Here is a 24,035-nt window from a genome sequence, read left to right as displayed (position 1 = left end):
TCTAAAGTAGACCTCTAACTTCAAAAGGCCACATCACCGTCTGTGTAACAGTCACCAGTGTGGACCCAATGGAACATGACAATGCTGCTTGAGGTGGCCGGGCAGAAATCACATGTGTGTCAGGCATGGGTCCCTTTCCTCAGGGCTGATTTGGTGTCTAGTGATGCCACCGTGATAGCAGCAGAAGCTGGTGCTGTGTCCCACCAGGGCCATCTCCTGATGGTGCTAACCAGCCACTCACTGGCTCTCTAGTCATGCTGCCACTCCCCCTTGCAAGAGGGAAGAACAGTGCTCCACCTGGACTGGAAGGGACACCTATCCCAATCTCTCCTACCTGCAGCTCCCAGAGGATTTCATCCACTGAGAACACAGCCCAAATCTCAAATCCCCTTGGTTAAAAGATCCAAAGAAAGTCATCAGCGAGCACAGGGCATGGCGGACTGGTCCTGTCCTTCCCAGAAGCTGAAAATCTGATCCACAGCATGATGGGCATGCAGCCCCTCCTTGGGGGTACCTCTGGACATTTGGCAAAGCTCTGCTGCCAAATGATAGGTGTGTCAGTTGCCACACAGGAAGAATAGGGCGTTCAGAGCTGCCAGTGTATCCCCTGGGCCTGTGGCAGGGAGCCTGTGGGGTAGGAATCAGCAGCAGCTCAGACTTCTCCCTGGTGAACGCACATCCTCCCACCTGATCTGGCCCTTTGCAAAGCCAGGCCCATCCCTCACTGCAGGCTTTCTCTCTTCACAGTGGGCAGACAGCTTCACATGTCTCCCTGTCCTTATCTGATACTCAGGCACGGGCCTCGGGCTGTTGGGGGTGGGGGAACACTCATCCTATGTGGGGTGTTGCTGGACACATTTTGTGCCCCAGTTACCCTGAACATGCTGGCCTGCACACAATATGCATTGATCCCAGTTTAGACAGGTGCTAATTGTAGTCACCCAGAGACCAAGGAGACAGACCCGCTGTCTCCGTATAAGGCCAGTGAAGCATCTTACTCCTCCTCAGGGCACACTGCCCTTGTCAGTGACCATTCCTTGACTGCTCACATAGACAACACTATGCTGATGAAAGTTTCGCCTATAACTGTGGTGCTAGGTAACCACCCTGCTGATGCTACCACTCTACCATGGACAGTGCTGAGGACCTTGTGGTAGGTAGATTTTATAATTAAGGGACAACTTTAAATAATCCCCTCCATGGCTTTTTAAAGGCACCCCAAAAGTCCTTGAAATGTTTCAGAACAGTTTTGGAGTTGGGGGGTATTGGAAGGTTCCAGGGCATGATCCAGAAAATTCCACCACTGCCTCACCCTGGTTGCTCCATTATTCCTAGAAATTCCTCTAGAGTGCAGACTTCCTGGTTCTTCTAGACTCTCGAGTGAACACTTCCTGTTTCCTCTAAAGTATGAACTTCCTGGCTCCTCTACAGTGCAGACATCCTGGTTCCTCTAGAGTGCAGATTTTTTGGTGATGCCACTCTCAAGATTTTCTTATGGGCTGAGTTCGAGGCTTTAGCAGCTGCTCGGGGTTGAGGCAGGAGGACACTGGGAATTTTTTTTTGGTCTTCTGATCCCAGGTAACTTCGAACAGTGTATTTATAAGGCTTTTCTCTTAGCTAAGGTAATGGTTATTCCACACCCTCCTGGTGCCACTACGTCATTAGTCACTAGGTGTCACAAGGCTTGGTCACTGATGTTGTGTCCTCAGTGCACAGTCTCAGGGAACTGAGGCAGGAGTCAGGGCCAGGGGACTGAGTGACAGGGTTGAGGAAAGTGGCACCTGCAGGTGTCTCTCAGGCAGATTTAGCTGTGAGATAATATCCGTTTGCTCAAATCAAGTGTTCTATTTTTGGTTAAAAAAAAAAAGAAAAAGAAAAAGACCATATACAGAGATAAACACCACTTGATTTCTCTCATCTCTGGAACCCAGGTCTTATATAGCTACATAGACCATATGGTATAAAAGTGGAGGGAGAGAGGAAAAAGGAATGTGAAGTTCCTGCAGGGGACAGAGAGAAGACACGGGGTGTGAGTATTGCCAAAGTGCCTGACAATGATTCAGCCAAGAGAAACACTTATTACCTACAATGAGTTAGATGTGCCAATAAAAGTGATACTAATTCTGAAGACAAAAAGACCACATGTCATAAAGTGATTTCATAACCAGAAGGCATTTGCCGGTGAGTATGAGTCAGCAGCTGCACGGGTGTAGTAACAACCAGCCCACTCTTGATGGCAGGCAACACAGTAACAGGCCCGGAATCCCGCTAATTCCGTGGCTACTGTGGGCCAGGAGCTGTTCTCACTGCGGAGTCACAATAACCTCATGGACTCTTCATGATCATTCTGAGAGAAACACTAGGAACAACTCCACTTCATAGGCAAGAAACTGAGGCACAGGAGCCAAATCATCTGCCCAAAGCACCAAGGCCAGGGGATGGGGGATGGGACCTTGCTTGGTCCATGCAATGACTGACTATCCTCTGGACAACTGCAGTGTCCAGGCAGCGGTGCTGGTACTCAGCTGGTTGACCAGGTTCTGTCTGAAGAACAGTGCATTCTGGGACAAAAGATGAGACTGATAGACTCCTGGCTTGCCTATCAGGGTAGTCTAGTTTGATTTTTATTTTTGTTTTGTTTCTGTTTTTTGTTTTTCAAGTCAGGGTTTCTCTGTGTAGCCTTAACTGTCCTAGACTCACTTTGTAGACCAGGCTGGCCTCGAACTCACAGCAATTCACCTGCCTCTGCCTCTTGAGTGCTGGGATTAAAGGCATGTGCCACCATGGCCGGCCTCTAGTCTGATATTTTATTGCTGTGATAACCATCGTGACCAAAGGCAACTTGGAGAGGAGAGGGTTTATTTGGCTTATTCTTCCAGGCCACAGTCCATCACTGAGGGAAGCCAGCAGGAACTCAGGCTAGGAACCTGAAAGCAGACACCGTGGAGGAATGCTGCTTACTGGCTGACTGGCTGACATGCTCACCCACCTAGGAACAGCCCCACCCACACGAACCATCACTTCAGTCACCACAGACATGTGATGGCACACAGCTGACAGAGGCAATCCTTCACTGGATTTCCCCTTCCCAGGTGAGTCCAGGTTGTGTCTGATTGGTAATGAAAGCTAAGCAGCGTAGAGGACGTCTGTAAGGAGGAACTGGGAGCAGCTCCTGAAGCAGAACCCAGAGCCTTGCACACACTGGGCAAGTCCATCCAGCCTGCGCTTTATTTAATTTAGCGTTGGTTTTGTGTTCGTGTAGGACACTCCTACCACTCTCTAGCCAGGATTTCTGGTGTTGAACAGGACTTGACCCTATTCCTGCCCCACTCCTGCTTAGACCTGGAGGGTTCCTCCCACCTCCCCAGTATCCCCACCCCACACGTGACTATGTGTACGAGTGTGTGTATATGTATGTATGTGTGTTTTCATGTGTGGTTGTATGTATGTATATGTTTGCATATGTGTGTTGTGTAGATTTGTATGTGTACAAGTGTGATTGCTGAATGTACGTGTGTATGTATATGTACATATGTATACATGTGTGGTCGTGTGCATGTGTGTGCTGTGTGTATGTGTATATTTGTGTGTATATGATATGAGTGTACACATGCGACTGTGTGTGTGAGTGTGTGTTTATGTGTATATATGCAAGTGCTCTGCCCATGCAAGCATGTGTAGAGGCCAGAGGTCAACACTGTGCGTCTTTCTCAATCCCTGTCTGGCTCTCACTGGACCTAGAGCTTGCTGTCTCATCTAGACTGGCTGGCCAGTAGGCACCATGGGTCTGCCTGGTCCTGTCCCCCCAGGGCAAGAGTTACCGAGGCTTTCCTCTGTGACCAGCTCTTACCCAGCTGCTGGGAATACAAACTGAAGTCCCCATGCCTACACAGAAGGAACTTCACCCACCCGGCCATCCCCCAGCCTCAGTAAGAATGCTGTCTAAAGACCAGGTGTCCCATGTTGCTCATATCGAGTCTTCAGAGCCCAACATGAGAATGGGGACTGAAGCGCAGCTGAAAGAGCATCCCCAGTGCACAGAGAACCAGGGGCAAGCACGGGGAAAAGGTGGCCCAGCCCCAGAGCCCAGGAAACAGCCAGCGCCCGCAGTTTGGCTTCCGGCTCTGCAGAATGGAGCTCTGTCAGGATGGCAGTTCCCAGTCGGAAGTGCAAGGTGTAGCTACCTGTTTCTCCCAGGCGATGTTGACTCGTTTGCAGGAAACACTATTTGTTTGGTGTGTTGTGAGCTGCAGCAGCTATTGGCTGTAGCTATGTTGTTACCTGGAACCCAGGCCCACACAGCAGCAGCTGTGCATGCAGTGCTGGCCCTGCCTCTGTCCACAGACTTGGTGTGCATTTGAGATCTGTTACATGGGATAGTTTATGAAACTCACAAGAAAGTTCCAAGATCTTAAAAGAAAGAGGACTCGCAAGGCCCTCCTGAAGGTTCTGTGAGCAGTCAGTGCGAGGGAGACGCTCATCTGTGGAGCTGTGCAGAGAGCTTGCCCTCATGCCATATTTGAAGGCTGTCTCCCAGGCTGGGGTGGATTTTTGGTGATGTAGATGCCTTTGAATCACTTATGCTCCTGCAAGAGATCCCACCCACACTCTTGTATGTAACCAATAGACTCATCAGTTCCCCCAAACTAGACTTCGATACCATTTTCTCTTTGGCCTGTTGTCAGCACCCTGCTGGGGTGGATAGGCATTTTTCTCACATGTTCCCAGGAAAAGTCATGCACTGTGGCCCCTGTCTGCTTTGACACAGAGAAGGTGCCGTCTATGAAAAGGAGGCAGCCCACAGCTATCACCCATCTGCCTCAAGTCTACCCAGCAGCTTCTGGACTTGTGAGGAATTCTGTTATATAGAGTGGAGCTGGCTGTCAATAGGATGGCATCTTGAGTGTGACAGGGGAGGGGCAAAGGCGTACTGAAGTGTACGTTCAAACCCATGTGCCTCATGCCCCCGCGTGGTTCTTTAATAAAGCCTAGACAAAGCAAAGCCCTGCTCAGTGAGTGTGGGGGTGTCCCGTGGTGAGGAGCAAGACTTGGTTCACAGTCTCAGAGAAGACTCTGGACCTGGTGTGGAGCTCATAAAGAGAAAGTGCAGATGCTGGACATCAGTTAGGAGTGGGCGGGTCATAGGAACAGGAGGAGAGAACCAAGTGGAACACTGTCAGGTGAGTCAGGAGGGCATGCACAGGCTCTGGGGTGCAGGCTGAGAGCTAGAAGGGAGGAGGGGAGGGGAAGGGAGGATGGAGGAGGGGGGAGGAAAAGGAGGAGGTAGGAGGAGGCTTCCTGAAGCTCTGGCTCTCACTACTGGGTGGAGGGCAGTGTCAGTCAAGAGAGAGCGAGGACTTTGTAAGGACATGTGTGTCTGGGAAGTAGATTCCGGTTTTGACAGGTGTCTCAAATTGATGTGAGGAGACATCCACATGCACGTGGAATTCAGCTGAGATGTTGCCCTGGCTCTTGACAGTGTTTAGGTTGTATTTCTGCTGAAGTGTGCTTACACACACGTGCACACTGAACTCCTTTTGATGTGAGGTTGTGCTCGCTTGCTCTGTGTGTGTGTGTGTGTGTGTGTGTGTGTGTGTGTGTGTGAGAGAGAGAGAGAGAGAGAGAGAGAGAGAGAGAGAGAGAGGGAGGGAGGGAGGTGTAATCATGTAATCATGTACATGTGTGTGTGATGTATAGTCAGTAGAGTTTCATTCAGCCATAAAGAAATACAAAATTATGTTGTTTGAAGAAAATGAACACGAGCAAATTTTTGCATATTAAGTAAATTGGTATTTTACCATTTTCTGTTGATTTTATTAAATAGTCTAAAGGGAGTAGTAGTATTGGAGACTGCATTCAGGGTTTGTGTAGACCAGGTAAGTGCTCTTCTACTGGGCTACACTCCCAGCCATGAAAGATCTATTTTGCATGTAGCTTTTATTAGAAAGCATTGCTCTGACTTCAAATGAGTGTCCCCTGATGCCCTTGCCTTGCTGAGGTGATGGATGACGTCTACGTCCTCTTTATAGTCACTGTTCATGCCATTTGCTTGGTCATGGTGTCTTATGTCCTCAATGTCATGGCAATATTTTATTTGTACCTTTGGCTCTCACTTTAAAACAAAATTGCCAGAGTCCTTCTGTAAAATCAGTTTTTTGATAACCTGAACTAGTTCCACACAGTAAAATTACACGTTTGTCAAATCTTTACTCAAGTCCTGTGTGATACTGTTGTACTGTTGTTATTTCTTATGTTTTTTTTAATGAAAATGTGGCTTGAAGTCATATTTAAAGATAAATTTGTAATGATTTGCCTCAAAGAAGACAAGAAAGTCAGCAGGCTGTGGGACACACCTTAACTGTGCTGGCATCACAGTCCATGTTCGAGACTGTCCGGGGCGTTCTGAGTTTGGGAGCTGCACGGAGGATGGGCCCACTCAGATTTGAGAGGCTAATCCTAGTGCTGACCTCATGACAGCTGCCATATGGGGCCAGGCACCTCCTCACCAGTCCTGGAGTCTCTGTTGCCACAGGTGACCAGCTCCTTATGCCCATGTGCAACAGTTCAGCATCATTTTTTTAGTCCCTCTGTTGGAAGCAAGGTAGAACTAAAGAGGCACATCCCACATTGTCATGTTGTATGTGCACTTGACACATGACCAAAGGAAACGGGGGGGGGGGGGGACAGTGGGGAAGTGAGACCTCTCCATGCTGGCTTGAGGCATGTATCTTCCAGCTGACTGGACTCAGGGCTTCCAGTACCCAACAGAATTCTGTCTGCAAAGCACCCGAGTCCACTTGCTAGCCAAAGGGAGGGATCCAAACAAAAGTTGGAACTGTCTAGACGTTCGTTAGGCCTTAGGATCATGCTTTATCTCAATTTGAATGCCAACCTGATTCTTCTCCTTGCAGACAGATGGCTTTGAGTACAATGACAAGTTCATTGCTCAGCCCTTGAGCAAAGGAGCATGGTGGTATTCACGCCAAGGCATCATCATGGCCAACAGGCCTCTGGCCTATGGCTCCGGGGAGACCTTCTACTTGCCAGCATCTTGCTCGTGTGTTCTGCTGAATCCTGGCTCTTCTGAGCTGGAAGATCAGCACGTTTTCTGGCTGTGCACACAGCAGCCTTGCTCTTAGCACTTGCTCCTGGAAGTATGACATCATCAGTATATGAAGAGACAGGAAATGCCATTATTTCTCAGCATTAAAAATGACATATATAAAGGGTGAGGGAGGGTGTAGGAATGAGGAGAACCCTCCTCCTTTCACCCTCCTCCAGAAGCTTCCTCCGTAAGTAGCCCTGAGAAGCAGCTGCTCTCACCCCTGCCTCAGCTCTGCCCCCTCCCCGGAAACGGTCTACTCTTTCAGGGCACCAGCTGGGCTACCCTGCCTCCCTCTGGGACTCTCTTTGGAATCCTTTCTGGTGCCCCAGCTCTTCTTCAGGAACTTTTTTTTTTTGTTTTTGTTTTTGTTTTTGTTTTTTTTTTTTTTTTACGTTTCCATTGTTTATTTTGTTTTTTTTAATTAATTTATTCATATTACATCTTGATTGTTAACCCTTCCCCTGTTTCCTCCCATTCCTCCCTCCCTCCCACTTCCCCCCTTCTCCCCTCCCCTATGTCTGTGATTGAGGGAGACTTCTTCCCCCTATGTATGCTCTAATATTATTGAGTCTCTTCTTGGTAACTTGCTATCCTTCTTCTGAGTGCCACCAGGCCTCCAAGAACTTGAACCTGGATTCATCAGCTTCCTGCTTTTCTTACACAGTGTGAGCATGGGTACATGCCACAAAACTAGAAAGGAGACAAGAGCAAGGAAACTGGTGTCAAGGAGGGGGTGGGACAGTAGAACACATGTGACATGAAAGTGGAAAGGAGGCTATGGGGGTGAGAGGGTGTAAGTGGGGGGGGAAGAGGAAGAAGAGGAGTAAGAAGGCTCAACAAAAACAAATGTAATTTGAAAATGCCATAATAAAATGTAATCATTTTTTAACTAATTGTAAGGTGAGTATGTGGAGGTTGGGCAGATTGTTCAGTGCACAAAATACTTGCTGTCGGAGTGTGAGGACCAGAGTTTGGATGCCCAAATCCATGTAAAAGCTGGGTAGACATGGTGGCTCACCTGAGCTCAGAAGGCAGAGACAGGGACAGCCATGCAGCCTAGCTGGTTGGCTAGACTTGCTGGATTGGTGATCTTTGGGCTCAGCAAGATACCATGCCACAATAAATAAAGTGAAAGCAACCAAAGAAGATATCTGATTCGGCATAGACACCTACACATAAAGACATGCATACACACACACATGCACACCACACACACATGCATACCACACACACATGCACATCACAGACATGTACATACATGCATAATACATATACACAATCACACCATACATCCATGCACCCATGAATATGAAACATACATACACACATGCACACCACACATGCATTCCACAATGTATAAACATGCACACACACATGAACACCACACGTGCATATACAAGCAACACACACATGCACATCACACATGCATACCACATGTGCATATACACATGCACACACACATGAGCACCACATGTGCATGCACACATGCACACACACATGCACACCACACATGCATACACACATGCACACCACAATACGTACAAAATAAATAATTTTTAAAGACAAATTCTGTGAATGAGCATAGTGTCTGGGCATACGTGTTAGATGTGACCATAACCATGCCTCTGAAAACAACACAGTGACTGTTATGGACATCTCTACCATGACACAGTGTTGGGCATGCCAGGGTGCTCTATATTTCAAACACATATATTTGGTGTTAGCACCAGCCTTGCCTGTTAGTCACCTTTGGCCAAGTTTCTCTATTACTAGGGGAAAGGTCATGGGGCCCTGAAAGTTCTGGGGGTTTGATTCAGGGACCAGCGAGCCATCCTCCACCTTCCAGTTCAGCAGAAAGGAGAGAGTGACCCAGCCCTCTCTCCAGCCGGCCCCCTCCCCCTCCCCCCACCCCCCTTAACCAGGGCGGTTCTTCCCACCCCTACATGGTGACAGTGTTCAGTCCCTGTGAGGACTGACCAGCTCATAGTACAGGCTCCTCTGACAGCATAGCTGCAAAGGCCTTGCTCATAACCTGGCTGCTCACCAAGTCAGGCCATGGAAGGCATCGCGTTGCTAGTGCCTGACTTCTGCCAGATGTAGTAACCCCAGTTGCTGTCACTTGCCTCCTGCACCTCTGTAACACTCAGATGCTGGGAGCACTGTGCTGCTCTGAGCGGCTCTGTGTGGCTCTAGTGGGGACACAAATGGGAACAGAAGGGAGGCAGGAATCTTCTCCTTCACCTGGCTCCCGCTGACTCCTCAATGGTGCTCCACTCTCCCACATGGTCCTTATCCTGGGCTGTAAGGATGCATGAGCAGACCTGGGCCTGCTTCCCTTGGCTCAGGAGAGCTTTTGAATGCCTGTAATCAGCAAGGGGATGTGATCTGAGTGGAAGAATCTTTCGAAGAAGCTGCTGCTACTGTAATGAACAAGGAGAGTTCTCTGATTGTCACACATCCCGTGGGCTTCCAGTTTAAGTTTGGGGGGTGGGTAGAAAGCAAGGCAGGAGCCATGCTGGTTCCTTTTTTAATCTTTATTTTTCATGCAGTATCTTTTGATCATATTATTTCCCTTCCTCTAATTCCTTCCAGATTCTCCCCACCTCCTTACCCACCCACACCCAACTTTCTCTCTCTCTCTCTCTCTCTCTCTCTCTCTCTCTCTCTCTCTCTCTCTGATCCACAAAAAATGATTCCTTCTAAAGTGCACAAAAACCCATGATGGTCAGTTTATGCTGCCCAACTACTCCTAGGCACATCACTCCAGTGGCACTCCATTGGTGGAAACTATTTCCCCTTTTCCAGCAGGTATCAATTATAAATAGCTTCTTGATGTGGGGGTACTGTGGGTCACTTCCCTGCTCAGGGCTGGGATCTTGTCTGGTTTGAACTTGCACAGACCGTGTGTGTGCTGCCACAGTCTCTGAATCCCACGGGGTGTGGAAAAGTGCTGCTTCCTTGGAGGTGGTGAGTAACTCTGGGTTCTTTTTGAGAATTTAAAGTCAGGGGCCATCGCTCTCCATACTCAGCTTCTGACTCTTTCTATAGACTCCAGACCAGCTCCTGAGGAGATGTAATGAGCATTGTAAAGGAAGAACAACACACATGCACAAACACACACACACACACACACACACACACACACACACACACACACGCGCGCGCGCGCGCGCATGCACACACGCACACATGCACACACGCACTGCCCCCTGTACACAGCAGTACTCTGGACACCTCATGAGCAGCCGGAGTAGCAGACACCTCCCTGAGTGTCTTGGGCAAGACATGTCTGTTTGTTTTGATGTCCTCACAAGTGTGCCTGAGTAGGCCAGAGCTGTCTCTTTCTTCTCCACCTCTCTCCTTTCCTCTCCCTTCTCTCAGCTTCCCTCTCTCTTCCCTTCTCTCATTCGCCTGACCTCAGCATCCCAAATCAAAATCAAATAGCTGCGGCAGAGAATAAGATTGCCTGCCGCCGTCCCTCCAGCAGAGCAGGATACGGGCATGTCTGCAACAAAGGGAAAGGTGGCAGGAAAGCACCCTCTCTCTTCAGGAAACCTGGCTGAGCGAGCTAGAGATCACAGACGTGACGAACAAAAACAGCGAATCCAGCGCCATCCCTGAAACGCACACAGCCTAATTGCCAATGTTTCCTTTTTGATAACTAGAAAGGCTGTGCACATTAAATAAAAGAAGAATTAATTTCTAGTTTAAATACAGCTGCTAGGATTCTTGCACACAGCACAGCTGTCCCGAGGCTGGCAGAGGGCCATGTTGTAGAGGCTCCGTCCCGTCTGTCCCATTGTCTTTCTGACTCACAGGCACGGACCAGCTCCAAGTGTTTGGGAAATATTTGTATTCATTTTCAGGTCCTTGGCGCATCCCTGAGAGATGGGCTTCAGCGGCACCACACCTCCAGCTCTCTGCACCTGTCAAGCCATTTTCTCTCTCCCCGTCCTGAGATGGTTTTTCTGAAGGGAAAAGTCATTTGTTTCACTTTTTTTATTTTTTATTTTTTGCTTTTATTTTTCCCAATTGTGGCCCAGGCAGAGGCAGTAGAGTGAGATATTTCCAAGTCTTCATCTCAAAATGTGTGTGTGTGTGTGTGTGTGTGTGTGTGTGTGTGTGTGTGTGTGTGTGTGTGTGTTTAAAAGGGATTGATCACATGTTTTTATTTTGAAAACCACGAGTAAAATTTGAGGTTGTCATCAGGCAGAGTCTGTCCTGCAGACTGCAGAGGAAGAAACATCACTGCCAAGTGCTGTGTCACTCCTGATTCACTTCAGGATGGAAATAATCTTAGGAGATACGGTGGAAAATGAGAAGTTTTGAGTCTTCAAGGACATCCTGAGCAGTGCTTTATTCCTTTAAGCCTGTCCCGCGGGAGGCCCGAATCCTTTCTGAGCCTATTCAGTGAGGCATTGTAACCACTGTATGATCAGGAACCTGTTTCCTGGAGCCTGGGCCCTGGCACGGGAATGCTCCTGCCCTGTGAGGATTTGGTTGAGGAGGCTACACAGCCTGAGCCAAGGGGTGAGGTCTTCCTGGGTCCCCACTCCTGGCTGCACCTCCTAGCTCTTTCAACACAACCCTAAGCCTTTGGCCTGTCTCTAGTCCTGCCCCTGTGGCCAACATCCTCACGGTACTGTCACAGCCCTAACTCTTTGATTTGTCTCTAGTCCCCATTCCTGTGTGTCCCCAACATCTTTAGAGCACGTGCAGTGCAGATGACATTGTAGAGATTTTGCTCTCTGAGGAAGAGGCAAGATACTGTCCATTTGGTGAGGCCATCACAGCTTGCCCTGACTTCCTCTTTGGAAATCACTACAACAGGGCACTGGAGACATCAAAGCAGAAGGTCGGAGTGGAGAAACCCTATATTCTGGAAGATGAATGCCCACGATCCACCACTTAGGATGGCTCCTCTGAGGTTGCTGGGATCTCACATGGTCACCTCGCGGTGCGGTGCATTAATGTTCCATTCCTAAGTGGTCCTATCAGGAATGTGTGACTGGGTAGGCCAGCAGCAGCAGGTGGGAGCTGAGCCAGGCTCCCTGCCAGTCTGCCCAAGAGCCAGGGCTGTGTCTTCTGCTGTTACTTAGGGACAGCAGCAGTGGGTTTCTCATGGAGTAGGATCCCTGATGGCTTCCCAATCTTTCCAGATTCACCCTTTGACGATCACTAGGGTGATGACGGCAACATGTCATTTCCAGGACAGCCATTGTATTCTGGTGGGTCGTTGTTACCATCCCTCTACCCTGCGGGGCATTCCTTAAATAACTTGGCTCTTGCTCCTCCTGCTCTGTGGGAAGGTCCATGCCTATGCCACTGTCAATGATGACACAGGGTTAGGTCTTTTCCAAGGACCAGCGGTGTGCCCCAGAACAGACTCCTCATGCCTCCTACCCACAGAGGGATTAGAGCTGAGAAACTGACTCTCTGTTGACTGGGCCAAAGGGTTCTCCTTGTCTTCTGCAACATGTCCTTTGACTCAGAGCTGTCTGAGAGTCCTCACTGCCTGTTAGTGGAGAAAAAAGTAGGTTCTATTGTCAAGCTTGGTGACATTTCCCTCCATTGTAGGCCTGGCCTGAATCTCTGCAGGTGTCCCAGCAGCCTGATAGGAACATACTTTTCAAGACTCCAAAGCAGTTCCGGCCCCTCCAGACTGGTGCCAACCTTTTCCTTTTAGCTTTCTAGCAGCACCGTTTAACAAAATTATCTACTGTATATACTTAAGGTGTGGTCCATGGTGTTTTGGTGTATATGTACACATATATGTATTATTTGTATGATGATGAATATATCACAATGGCTTTACTGACACCACAGCCTGGTCCCACCTTCTAAGTCACTCTTCTGGTAGGAGCCCCAAAGTTCTGCTGTATCTGCAACTTCCTGCACACAGTGCAAATCACCGACCTCAGTGTCACATCCTTCTGGGTGTTGAGAGGGGGTGAGTGGCCTTTCTCTTCCCCTGAGGGACCTCAGCATGATCCTTGGGACATGGTGTGGCAAAACCAGGCTGTAAAGACAGAACTAACTCATGAGTGTCTTCAGACAGTCCAAACAGACTCTCCCTAGGCAACAGCATGTCTCAATTCTTGCTTGTTTCACTAGCCCTCTCAGAGGACCTGGTGTTCCAGAGGCTTAGTTTCATATCTGATGCATCTTGCCAGGGTGACAGCTCACCTTAGCTTTGGATAGGACGTGCCCATTCTCTGCGGGCTGGGGTCACCTCATGGCTAGCATTCCCTCCAAATTATTTCATAAGACTCACAGTGCCCCACCTTCTTGTCTACTGAAGGCAAGGAAGCCTGGGCCTTCCACGCCCCCATTGGCTACTTGTGTGTGATCAGCTGACAGGCTGTCACCACCGACCAGGGTGAGCAGAATGCTTGTTTATCAGACCTTCCTTACTAATAGGTTTTCTACTCTGATGAAATCAGCCAATTCCTGCCGAATTAAAGTATAAAGGCAGGTTTATTGGGGGCAGCTCTCGGGTGTCTTCATTGACCTCACAGGAGAAGGTCAGGGAAGTCGTCATACAGACATGCAGACAGGGAGAGAGGGAGACAGAGAGATAAAGTGAGAGGGAGCTTGCACACACAGGAAGAGAAAGAGAGCGAGAGCGAGAGCGAGAGCGAGAGCGAGAGAGAGAGAGAGAGAGAGAGAGAGAGAGAGAGAGAGAGAGAGAGAGAGCGCCTCTGGGAAGGGAAGCCCAGCCCTTGGGCTGAAAAGTTCAGGGTGGAGAGTGGGGTATGCCAGCTATACCTTGCAACAGGTAGGGACTAAGGGATGCTGGGAGAACCTGGAGGCCAGGTCCACTTTGGTATGTTAAATAGGCACCTCAGCTCCTTATCCTGAGTCTGAATGCCAACATCCCACCTTTTGTTAATAATAAATGAGTAAGGGGCAACATAATTATCTATGACTACTTCCTGCTGACATTGAGATGTCTGTATTTGGGGGTCCAAAAAGCTCGAATGTTGACCAAGTCCAGGATGAGCAGGCTGTTGTTCTACTTGTCATCCAAGTTGTGGGACCATCAGGGGTTAAGTGCAGGCCCAGCTGAAGAAGTCTGTGAGGCTGAAACAGCAGTATGGGTAGCCACTTCAGAGCTGTCCTGGATGCAGATTTAGAGGAAACACATAGACTTGGCAGGATGCTGGAACACACACACACACACACACACACACACACACACACACACACACACACACACACATACACACACACACGAAGCAAAAGACCAAAGCTTAAAAGTTTACAGAGAAAAAAAATTTCTTGGGTGTACACTTGAAACTTTTAAGCCCATATTTTAAATTTTCAAGCCCATGGTCTTGGCAGTTGGAAGGTCTCAAGACCAGGGAAAGAGGGAGGGATCCCCTCCCACCCTTAGGAATAGGCAGGTGAAGAAACAGGTTGTTGATTGACAGTACATATCTGGAGTCCATTTGACCTGCGAGAGGTGGTTCCAGGTGGATTCCCCAAAGCTTACAAGAATGTTACAAGATGTTTTAAAATATCTTTTAAAATTAATTCATTCATATTACATCTCAATTGTTATCCCATCCCTTGTATCCTCCCATTTCTCCCTCCCTTCCGCTTACCCCTACTCCCCTCCCCTATGACTGTGACTGGGGGGTGGGGAACCTCCTCCTCCTGTATATGCTCATAGGGTGTCAAGTCTCTTCCTGGTAGCCTGCTATCCTTCCTCTGAGTGCCACCAGGCCTCCCCATCAAGGGGATGTGGTCAAATATGGTGCACCCGAATTCGTATGAAAGTCAGTCCCCACTCTCAACTGTGGAGACTGTGGAATACTACTCAGCTATAAAAAATAAGGAATTCCCAAAATTTGTGGACAAATGGATTGAACTAGAAATGATCATAATGGGTGAGTTAACCCAGAAGCAGAAAGACTCAAATGATACATACTCACTTATATCTGGACACCAGCCCAAGGGGGCATGTCTCATGAAAGTCTTCACTTATCATGAAAGTGGGATAGAGGGGAGAACATCCTATTGGGACTCTCAGTGAGAGAAGTATGGGAGAATGGGGAAATAGATGCATCCAGAGGGTCCTAGAAACCTACAAGAAGAACATTATGACGGATGGATTTGGGTCCAGGGGTTCTGCTCAAACTATGGCACCAGCCAAGGACAATACGTGCAGTAAACTTCAAACCCCAAACCAGATCTAACCAATGGACAAAAATGCTCTTCAGTTTACACTTGGTTCAGCTCCTTGCCCTTCATAAGTCTTAAGCTCTATTTTTCCTTCCCGAAGGCATCAATTTCTCGCTGAGAACAGGTGGGCCCAGGGTCAAACCTCCCCTGGCCACTGTCCCACCATGCCACTACACAGCACACTGCTCCAGCCTCATCCCCAGATCACTACAGATAGACAGACCATCTCTGCCGTCATGGGAGATGCTCACAGACTCCACAGTCTGTGTTGCCCAGGAAACTGTTTCTTCTGTCTTCTGTAGAATCCTTTCACACCGGCTCCTCCCTATAGTGAATCTGCTTTCAGCAGATACTGGCAGAGTGCTGCAGGCCGCCTCTATGGCATCTGTCTCCAGAGCAGAGTAGGGCTCTACTCAAGCCAGGGACAACAGGATATGCTTTCCAAGGTTGGGAGAACCAAGGTCTCTTTCAAGTCTTACTCATTTGCATAATGTTTGACAATTCCCATATTCACACCAGGAACCAATGAGCCAAAGGTAGGAGGCATGTTCTTTTCTTGGCTTATCAGATGTTACCAGCTGGAGCTGTGAACATGGGCAAGCGGACTTAAACTGGTATTTACAATGGACGTGTGAAGCCTGCAGTCCCCTCTCTCTGTGGCAGAGCACACTACCTCTGCCACAGGCTTTCTTTCTCCCGGCTAAGTTCTCACTGCTTAGCTTTTCAAATATGCAGACTCCCATCCGTTGTCACTAACTGCAAGCCACAGAGCCCTGAGCCAGCTGTGTCCCCTCTGAGGCCGAGGCAGAGGGTGGATACTCCATTCACAACTTGGGGAATTTTTGACATCTTAACTCTCTCATTAGGAAATGCCGCCGCAAGCCTCAGACAGCAACCAAACACCACAGTTGCCGCCGGCGGGGCAGGAGGATCGGTGGTGTAGTTTTAAAAACATTATCAAAGAGCTTAAGTCAGAACAGTGTTCTCTGGAAGAGCACACTGACAATATTTATGAGTCAGAGCTGCAAGTTTTCTTGAGAAGAGGCAAGCACGGAGCCTTTCAGAGCCGCAGCTCAGGTGTGAAGCCACCTTCTTCACGTGAGTTCAAGGGTGTGCTCTGGAGCCCTGTGTAACCACAGCTTAGAAGTCACGCTGCCACTGACATCTCTGTCGGGCAACTTGGGATTTCTGCCTTTGAAATCCCCCCTCCCCCCCCCCCCACCCCTGGGAGACCTGAAAATCCAGTTTGTTGTGTTTTTCCTTAAATCTTAAAATAAACCAGCATGGAACTGAGCCACGCAGAGGGTGCCTGCACACAGTCTGGCTCTATACGACAGGGTTTTTGTTTGTTTGTTTGCTTGTGTGTGTGGGTTTTTTTTGTTTTGTTTTGTTTTGTTTTGTTTTGTTTTTTATCGTGCTTGCGTTTTTTATGCTACACTGAAAACAGAGAAGGCACAACTGGTGCTCATTCTGGGAGAGTCTCTGTTTGTTTTGCTCTTTTTAAAAAGCAAAATCACTTTACAGTCTGATCCCAGTCCTTTCCCTTCCTCCTCTGATCCAAGCCCCACCCTTACACTTCCTTCCCCACTCCCCCTTTTCTTCATTCAGAGAAAGGAAGGCCCCCAGGGGTACCAATCTACCCTGGCACTTCAAGTCACAGCAGGACTAAGCACATCCTCTCTCGCTGAGGCCAGCCAAGGCAGCCCAGCTAGGGGAAAGGGATCCAGAGCCAGGTGATAGAATCAGAGATATCCTCTACTTCCATTGTTAGGGGACCCAAATGCTGTCCAAGCTGCATGTCTGCTACATATGTGTACTAGGTCCAGCCCAAGTACACTCTTTGATTGTTGGTTTAGTCTCTGTGAGCCCCCATGGGTCCAGGTTAGTTGACTCTGTGGGTCTTCTTGTGGAGTCCTTGACCCCTCCAGCTTCCTCAAGCCTTCCTTCCTCTCTTCCATAAGACTCCATGAGCTCAGCCTATTGTTTTGCTGTGGGTCTCTAACTCTGTTTCTTACAACAGCTGCTGGATGAAGCGTCTCCAAAGACAGTTATGCTGGGGTCCTGTCTTCAAGCATAACAGAGTATCATTAGTAGTGGCAAAGGCTGGCTCTCTCCCATGGGGTGAGTCTCAAGTTGAGCCAGTCATTAGTTTGCCATTCCCTCAAACTCTGTTCCATCTTTATCCCTACACTTCTTGTAGATAAGACAAATTGGGGTGGAAGGTTTTATGAACAGGTTTGTGCCCCCCCCCCTTCCACTGGAAATCCCACCTGGCCCACTCCTCTTCTGAGTGAGATTCAAGCATCCTCCCTTGGGTCCTCCTTGGCTTCTTTGAGTCTATGGATTGTAGCATGGTTATCGCATACTATTTGGTTAATATCCACTTATAAGTGAGTACATATCATGTGTGTCTTTCTGGATCTGGGTTACATCACTCAGGATGATCTTTTCTAGTTCCATCTATTTGTTTGCAAATTGCATGATGTCTTTGTGTTTAATAGCTGAGTGATATTCCATTGTATAAATGTAACACAGTGTCTTTACCCATTCTTAGGTTGAGGGTCATGGTCTAAGGCATCAAAAATTGATCCCCAAGAGTCTTTTGCCTGACACTTGTGTCAAGTGATGGCTGGCTGTATCAGGATGCTGACTGAATGTGTCTTGCAGATGCCCTATAAAGCCAGTGGTAAACAGAAGTTCAGAAAATGAATGGAACCTAGCTTGGAGGAGGGAGATGTGTGTGACAAATCTTGGGAGGGTGTCATAGAAGTCTTACTGAAAGTTATCCTAGCTGCTCAGAGCACAGCCTGCTCCTGCCTTGGGTTGCAGGAGCCCACATATAAAACAGGCCATGTTTGCATGGTGGCTGAGTATTGGAGCCAGGTCAAGGGTGGCTAATGCAACTGGGAGAGCTAAGGCTGGAGAAGGGTGGCACTCTTCCATATGAAGCAAGTTAGCCATGTACAGTTGACTCAGATGGCACGGAGGTCCCAGAGGTGATGACAGAACCTACCTCCCAGCTGTGGAGCTGTGGGCCACATTCCCACCCTGGGGCAGACTGCCTTCTCTGCAGGTGTCTCTCACAGCCTTGGCATTGAAATGTCCAGGTTCATTCCATGCTCCTTGCAGCCCAGTGAGTGTGTTAAAGGGAGCCCAGGGCAGCAGGCAATCACTTTGACCTGTGGTCTTCTGCATAAGAAAGGAGAGGGTCTGATACAAAGAAAGGTGGAAGGAGACTGACCCAGCAACCCATGGGTCTCAGGTTTAGACTGGCCTCATGCACACGTAGGTGCATTTGGGCAGCCTGCTCTGCCTCCTTAACTGGCCTTTACATACAGTTCACCCCTAGTCCATATTGGAAAGTGTGGGTTCCACAACCCACCCACCCATCCCCAGCAGTGGACACCAGGCCCGAGGTGCTGTCTGTGTCTCCTAGAGGTTGCCACGTTTCAGAGCCCCAGCTAAGGGGGAGCATGTGGCTTCTGTCTGTCCACTGACTCAAGACACTCAAGCCCTCTTGTCTACTTCAGAAGCAGGAGTGACCTATCAACGTGGAGCCAGTGCTATGGTGTGTGGATGGTTTCAAGAGAGCAAAGCACTCTCAGTTATAATGAGTCAGATCAGCTAGGAAGATGGCAGCAAACTCTGTGGCCAGAAAAATACTGGTGCACACAGAGGCCACAGTGACTGCCCACAGTACCACCAACATGGATGCGTATGCCAGCAAGGCAAATGAGGCATGGCTGTAGTGAGTGACTCCAGTAAAATGTGCTTTCCGATAAGCTCTCCAGGAAGCAGCAGGGCCATCTGCACTGGTCAGCTCCTTCTGCATCCAAAGGACAAACAAAGCATGGGGACAGTCCCTTTACATCTATCCTAGGAAGAATGGAAAGACAGTCTCAGGTATCCACCCCTTACAGTACCCACGCAGGGGACTGTCCAGACACACACTGTGCCCACAGTGCCTTATGTCTACCCCTGCACTGGCCTCATCCCTGTACTGAGTCTACACTGCCCCCATCAGCCCTCCATCCCATGCCCCCAGCTCACTAATACCTCAGGGACAGAGGCCATACCAGCCCTCAGCAAAAACACGATGAGTGGGTGGGTGAACACACAAGGGGACGGAGACTCCTACCACCCCGAAGCCATACATATGTGAGCAGGTGAAGTCACTTCGTGCCCTAGATTGGCCCTGAGCCAGAATGTGATGCTGGGTCAGGTGCACTGCCCTCCGACACTCCTCCCCACACTCCTCAGCTGCCCTCACCTGCCCTCACGCCCATTGCCTGGGGCAGCTACGGGGAAGCGAAGTGATTTCGAATTAGGTACCTCAACTCTATGGTGGAAACACACAAGCAGGCACTGAGAGGGTGCACCCATGTCACCAAGGGATGCATCTGGGACTCTCGGAAAGGCCTGGCAGTGCCAAAGCCACATCCTGTTCTTGTCCCAGGTACTGTGGAGAATGGTGGGTGCTGCTCACCATAAACCTGGCCCTTCCTGGGTGTCACCCAGCAGCACAGGCATGTAACCCCCAAGCCCCAGGCCACTAGGCCACATTTGACACTTGGCCCAAGCATGCTTTTCCAAGGCCACCTCCTGCTATATGGAGGGCTGTTCACCTGCCTGAGTTCCTCACTTTTAGTTTCCCAGTATCTTGCTTTAATCTTGGCCTTTTCCCATCTGCTTTGTAGCGGTAGCCAAGTGCTCCAGTGAAAACCTTCTCACGCTCTCTCCCCACCCCCGTGAAACTTCCTGCCTCTCAGCAGGTGTTGGCAGGTAGCTTCCAGGCCCCAGCTGACATCCAGATGTTCTCCAGGGCAAGGGGTCACCGTTGACCTCCTGCCTTAGCTCTCCCATCTAAGTGACAGCATGTCTCTGTCTTAGTTGGAAGTTTTTATTACTGTTATAGGTCCTGTTACCTAAAAGCACCTTGGGGTGGAAAGGGTTTATCTCAGCTTACACTTCCATATGAGTTCACCAATGAGGGAAGTCAGAGCAGGAATGGGATGCGATGCAAGAACTTGGAGGCAGGAACTAAAGCAGAGGCGATGGAGGAGTGCTGCTTACTGGCTTGCTCCCCATGGTGTGCTCTGCCTGCTGGCATGTGTACTACCCAGGGCCACCTGCCCAGGGCTGGCTCCACCCATAGTGGGCTGAGCCCTCCCACACTGATCATTAATCGTGAAAATGCCCAGGAGATCTGCCCAGAGGCCAATCTTATGGAAGTCTTTTCTCGGTTGAGCTCCCCTCTTCCACGGATATGTCTAGGTTTGTGCCACATTGATAAAAGTCAACTAGCAAGTCCCCGTTTGTTCCCCTTCACCTCCTTGCCTCTCCCTGATGCTGCCCTTTGTGCTTCTGAAATATCTAGCGAACAAGATGTCAACGTTGTAGAGCGGGCTCTCCTTCTGCAGCCGGTGGTGAGTGTGGGCCCAGCCTGAGGCGGCTTTGCTCTCTGGGCAGCTCCTTTGACATAAATGAAAGTGCTCCTCAGGGGTTACAGCCTGAGGCCACCTTGGGACAATGAGTAACCATGAGGAATTCGTCAGGCCTCCCTGGTAGAAACGAACCCTGAGGCAGAGGCAAGCACAGGAAGAAAAAAAATCACAAAGCCAGGCGGAGGGCTCCTGCTAGGAAAGGGGCCAAGGAGCGGAGAAGCTGGAGTGACGGGGCACAGTGAGAAAGCATGGGTCCCAAATGAGAGGCTCCCACATGAGGACGGACTCACCTCTAAACCCAGTTCCGGCTGGGAGCTTCAGAGCAAATGGATTCACAGTCCGAGACCAAATTAAGGAATCATGTTTTCAGTGCTCCAAAAGCAATCAATTTCACCCTGGTTGAGTCAATCAGAGGCGCAAACAGCAGCCTACCGGTTCTCTCTGCAAGTGTCCTGATGGCTTCTGTCTACAGCCATCTGCACCCTAGCCATCACCCAAACCAGAGACAGTGCTCACGTTCCAAGCCTGTGTGGAACCAGCGCTAGCCAAAGCTAAAGAGCAAACTGCAGTGCCTCCTGATTCAGTCGTCTACACCCCGTCAATCTGAGAGCTGAGGAGACAGGAAGAGAGGAGTGAGGCTGCGCTCAGTCAGGACTGCACTTGAGTATCAGAGTCCTCTCTCCAGCCTAGGAGCACAAATTCATGGGAGTCACTGTCAGCAGGCATAATATTCCACGGCTGGCTACTGTGTCCACATACTCACTGGGGTCACACCAGCACAGAACCCACGTCAACACTCTGTGATGCCATCTGAATAGGCTCTGTCCGTGCACTGAGTTCACACTAGCACTGGCTCTCCTCTTGGATTAGACCCATATCTGCACTGGGACAACAGCTGAACTTGGTCTGCATGTGCACTGGTTCACTCCTAAAGTGGGTCCGCATCTACACTACCTACACAGGGTGTACATCTGTACCACGCTCATATCCGCAATGGGTCCTTTCCTTAACTGTATACACATTTGCACTGTGTCCATACCTGTACTGCACAGTGCTTACACCAGCACTGTGTACACAACCAAACAGTGTTCAGACCTGTACTATATACATAACTGCATTGTAAACACTGGCATTGTATACACACCTGTGCTGCATACACAACTGCACTTTATACATACTTAGACAGTGCCCACACTAACACTGCATACACACCTGCACTTTATACATACTTAGTGCCCACACTAACACTGCATACACACCTGCACTTTATGCATAGGTTAGGCAGTGCCCACACTGGCACTACATACACACCTGCACTGTATGTACACCTGCACAGTGCCCACCTCAGCACTATATACATACTTGCATGGTATACACATCTGCATTGTGCCCATACTTAATGCTGTATATATATCTGCCCTGTATCCACACCTAGCCTGTGTCCACACCTGGCCTATGTCCACACCTGGGCTGTGTCCACACATGCCTGTGTTCCTATCTGCTTCATTCTTGGTCTTCGATCATTCCTAGCACAGCCGAAACTGCAGAGGGTCCCAGCCAGCCCCACCTTAGAGCTGTTTCTGGAGTTCTTATGTTGATAAAAATGTAAATTACTTCTGCTGTTTGGACTTTTTATGTCATACATACTAAATATAATTTTATGACTTAAAATGGCTGGGAAAATCAAGAGAGGATAATGTTTTGTAACACATGAAAACTACATGAACTTCGCAACTCACAGCGTAAATGCGGTTTTCTTGGCCGACAGCTGTGTGTTTGCTCAGGAGGAAGCCCAGCTGCTGGCACCGCACAGTGCTGCTGAGTGCTCACAGCCAGACTGCATATCCCTTCAAGGGAGCTCACAGAACCTGTCTGGACAGTTGCATTCCTGAGGACAGGACTGCAGCCGGATCCTGCCATCTGTCTTTCTGTCCTGCTCTAGGCCTGGGCACCTGTGGCCACTTTCAGCCAGCCTGCCAAGTGGATGCAGGGTGGTTGGGTGGAAAGTGTATGTCTGAGTGTTTGGCTAAAGAGGTCTTCAGCTGCTATGGACACTAGGAAAGTGGGTATATGCCTGTGCTCCATGACATGGGTATATGCCTGTGCTCCATGACATGGGTATATGCCTGTGCTCCATGACATGGGTATATGCCTGTGCTCCATGACATGGGTATATGCCTGTGCTCCAGGAAATTGGGTATATTCCTGTGCTCCAGGAAATAGGTATATGCCTGTGCTCCAGGAAAGTGGGTATATGCTTGTGCTCCAGGAAAGTGGGTATATGCCTGTGCTTCAGGAAAGTAGGTATATGCCTGTGCTCCAGGAAAGTGGGTATATGCCTGTGCTCCAGGAAAGTGGGTATATGCCTGTGCTGCAGGAAAGTAGGTAATTGCCTGTGCTCCAGGAAAGTGGGTATATGCCTGTGCTCCATGACATGGGTATATGCCTGTGCTCCATGACATGGGTATATGCCTGTGCTGCAGGAAAGTGGGTATATGCTTGTGCTCCATGACATGGGTATATGCCAGTGCTCCAGGAAAGTGGGTCTATGCCTGTGCTCCAGGAAAGTGGGTATGTGCCTGTGCTCCAGGAAATGGCTATATGCCTGTGCTGCAGGAAAGTGGGTATATGCCTGTGCTCCAGGAAAATGGGTATATGCCTATGCTCCAGGAAAGTGGGTATATGCCTGTGCTCCAGGAAATGGGTATATGCCTGTGCTCCAGGAAATGGGTATATGTTTTTAGTCAGGAAAGTGAGTATATGCCCATAATCTAGGAAAGTGAGCATATGAATAGACTTCCAGAGAGTGGGTATATGCCTGTGCTCCAGGAAATGGGTATATGTTTTTAGTCAGGAAAGTGAGTATACGCCCATAACCCAGGAAAGTGGGTATATGAATAGACTTCCAGAGAGTGGGTATATGCCTGTGTTCCTGTGTGCCATTTGCAGATTATTTTTACCCATTTATTTTATAAATATTTCTTTTCAGAAGTGTTGCTGCTGGGAGCCTTGGGACCTTAGATCCACCTCCAGAAATTCAGTTATGACTCCACTTTCCTCTCTCTGCTGCCATCTGTACCCTCAGCTTCACTTTCCCACCCAACTCTAGACTGCCCATATGTGTTTGATTTCCCCATGGAGGCTGACTGTGACAGATATAAACCCAACAGATCCTCAGGTAAGCTGCTTTTCTGTGGCACCCTGAGCATGGCTTCTTCTGACACTCCTGGAAAACTATGATAGGATGCATCTCTCTCTCTCTCTCTCTCTCTCTCTCTCTCTCTCTCTCTCTCTCTCTC

General features: G+C 49.1%; 1 long non-coding RNA gene across 1 annotated transcript in view; it reads left to right on the top strand.

Moving 5' to 3' along the window:
- Positions 1-3,041: 3,041 nt before the first annotated feature.
- LOC311600380 overlaps positions 3,042-24,035 on the top strand; it is a 47,804-nt gene continuing 26,810 nt past the window's right edge. The window contains exons 1-2 of the long non-coding RNA XR_014780230.1: positions 3,042-3,092; positions 23,726-23,914. This is a non-coding gene — a long non-coding RNA (uncharacterized lncRNA). The remainder of the gene's footprint in view (positions 3,093-23,725; positions 23,915-24,035) is intronic.

Source organism: Acomys minous (assembly GCF_964271855.1).
Source record: "Acomys minous genome assembly, chromosome: 6".
Lineage (NCBI taxonomy): Eukaryota > Metazoa > Chordata > Mammalia > Rodentia > Muridae > Acomys > Acomys minous.
This window is presented reverse-complemented; position numbering and strand designations above follow the sequence as displayed.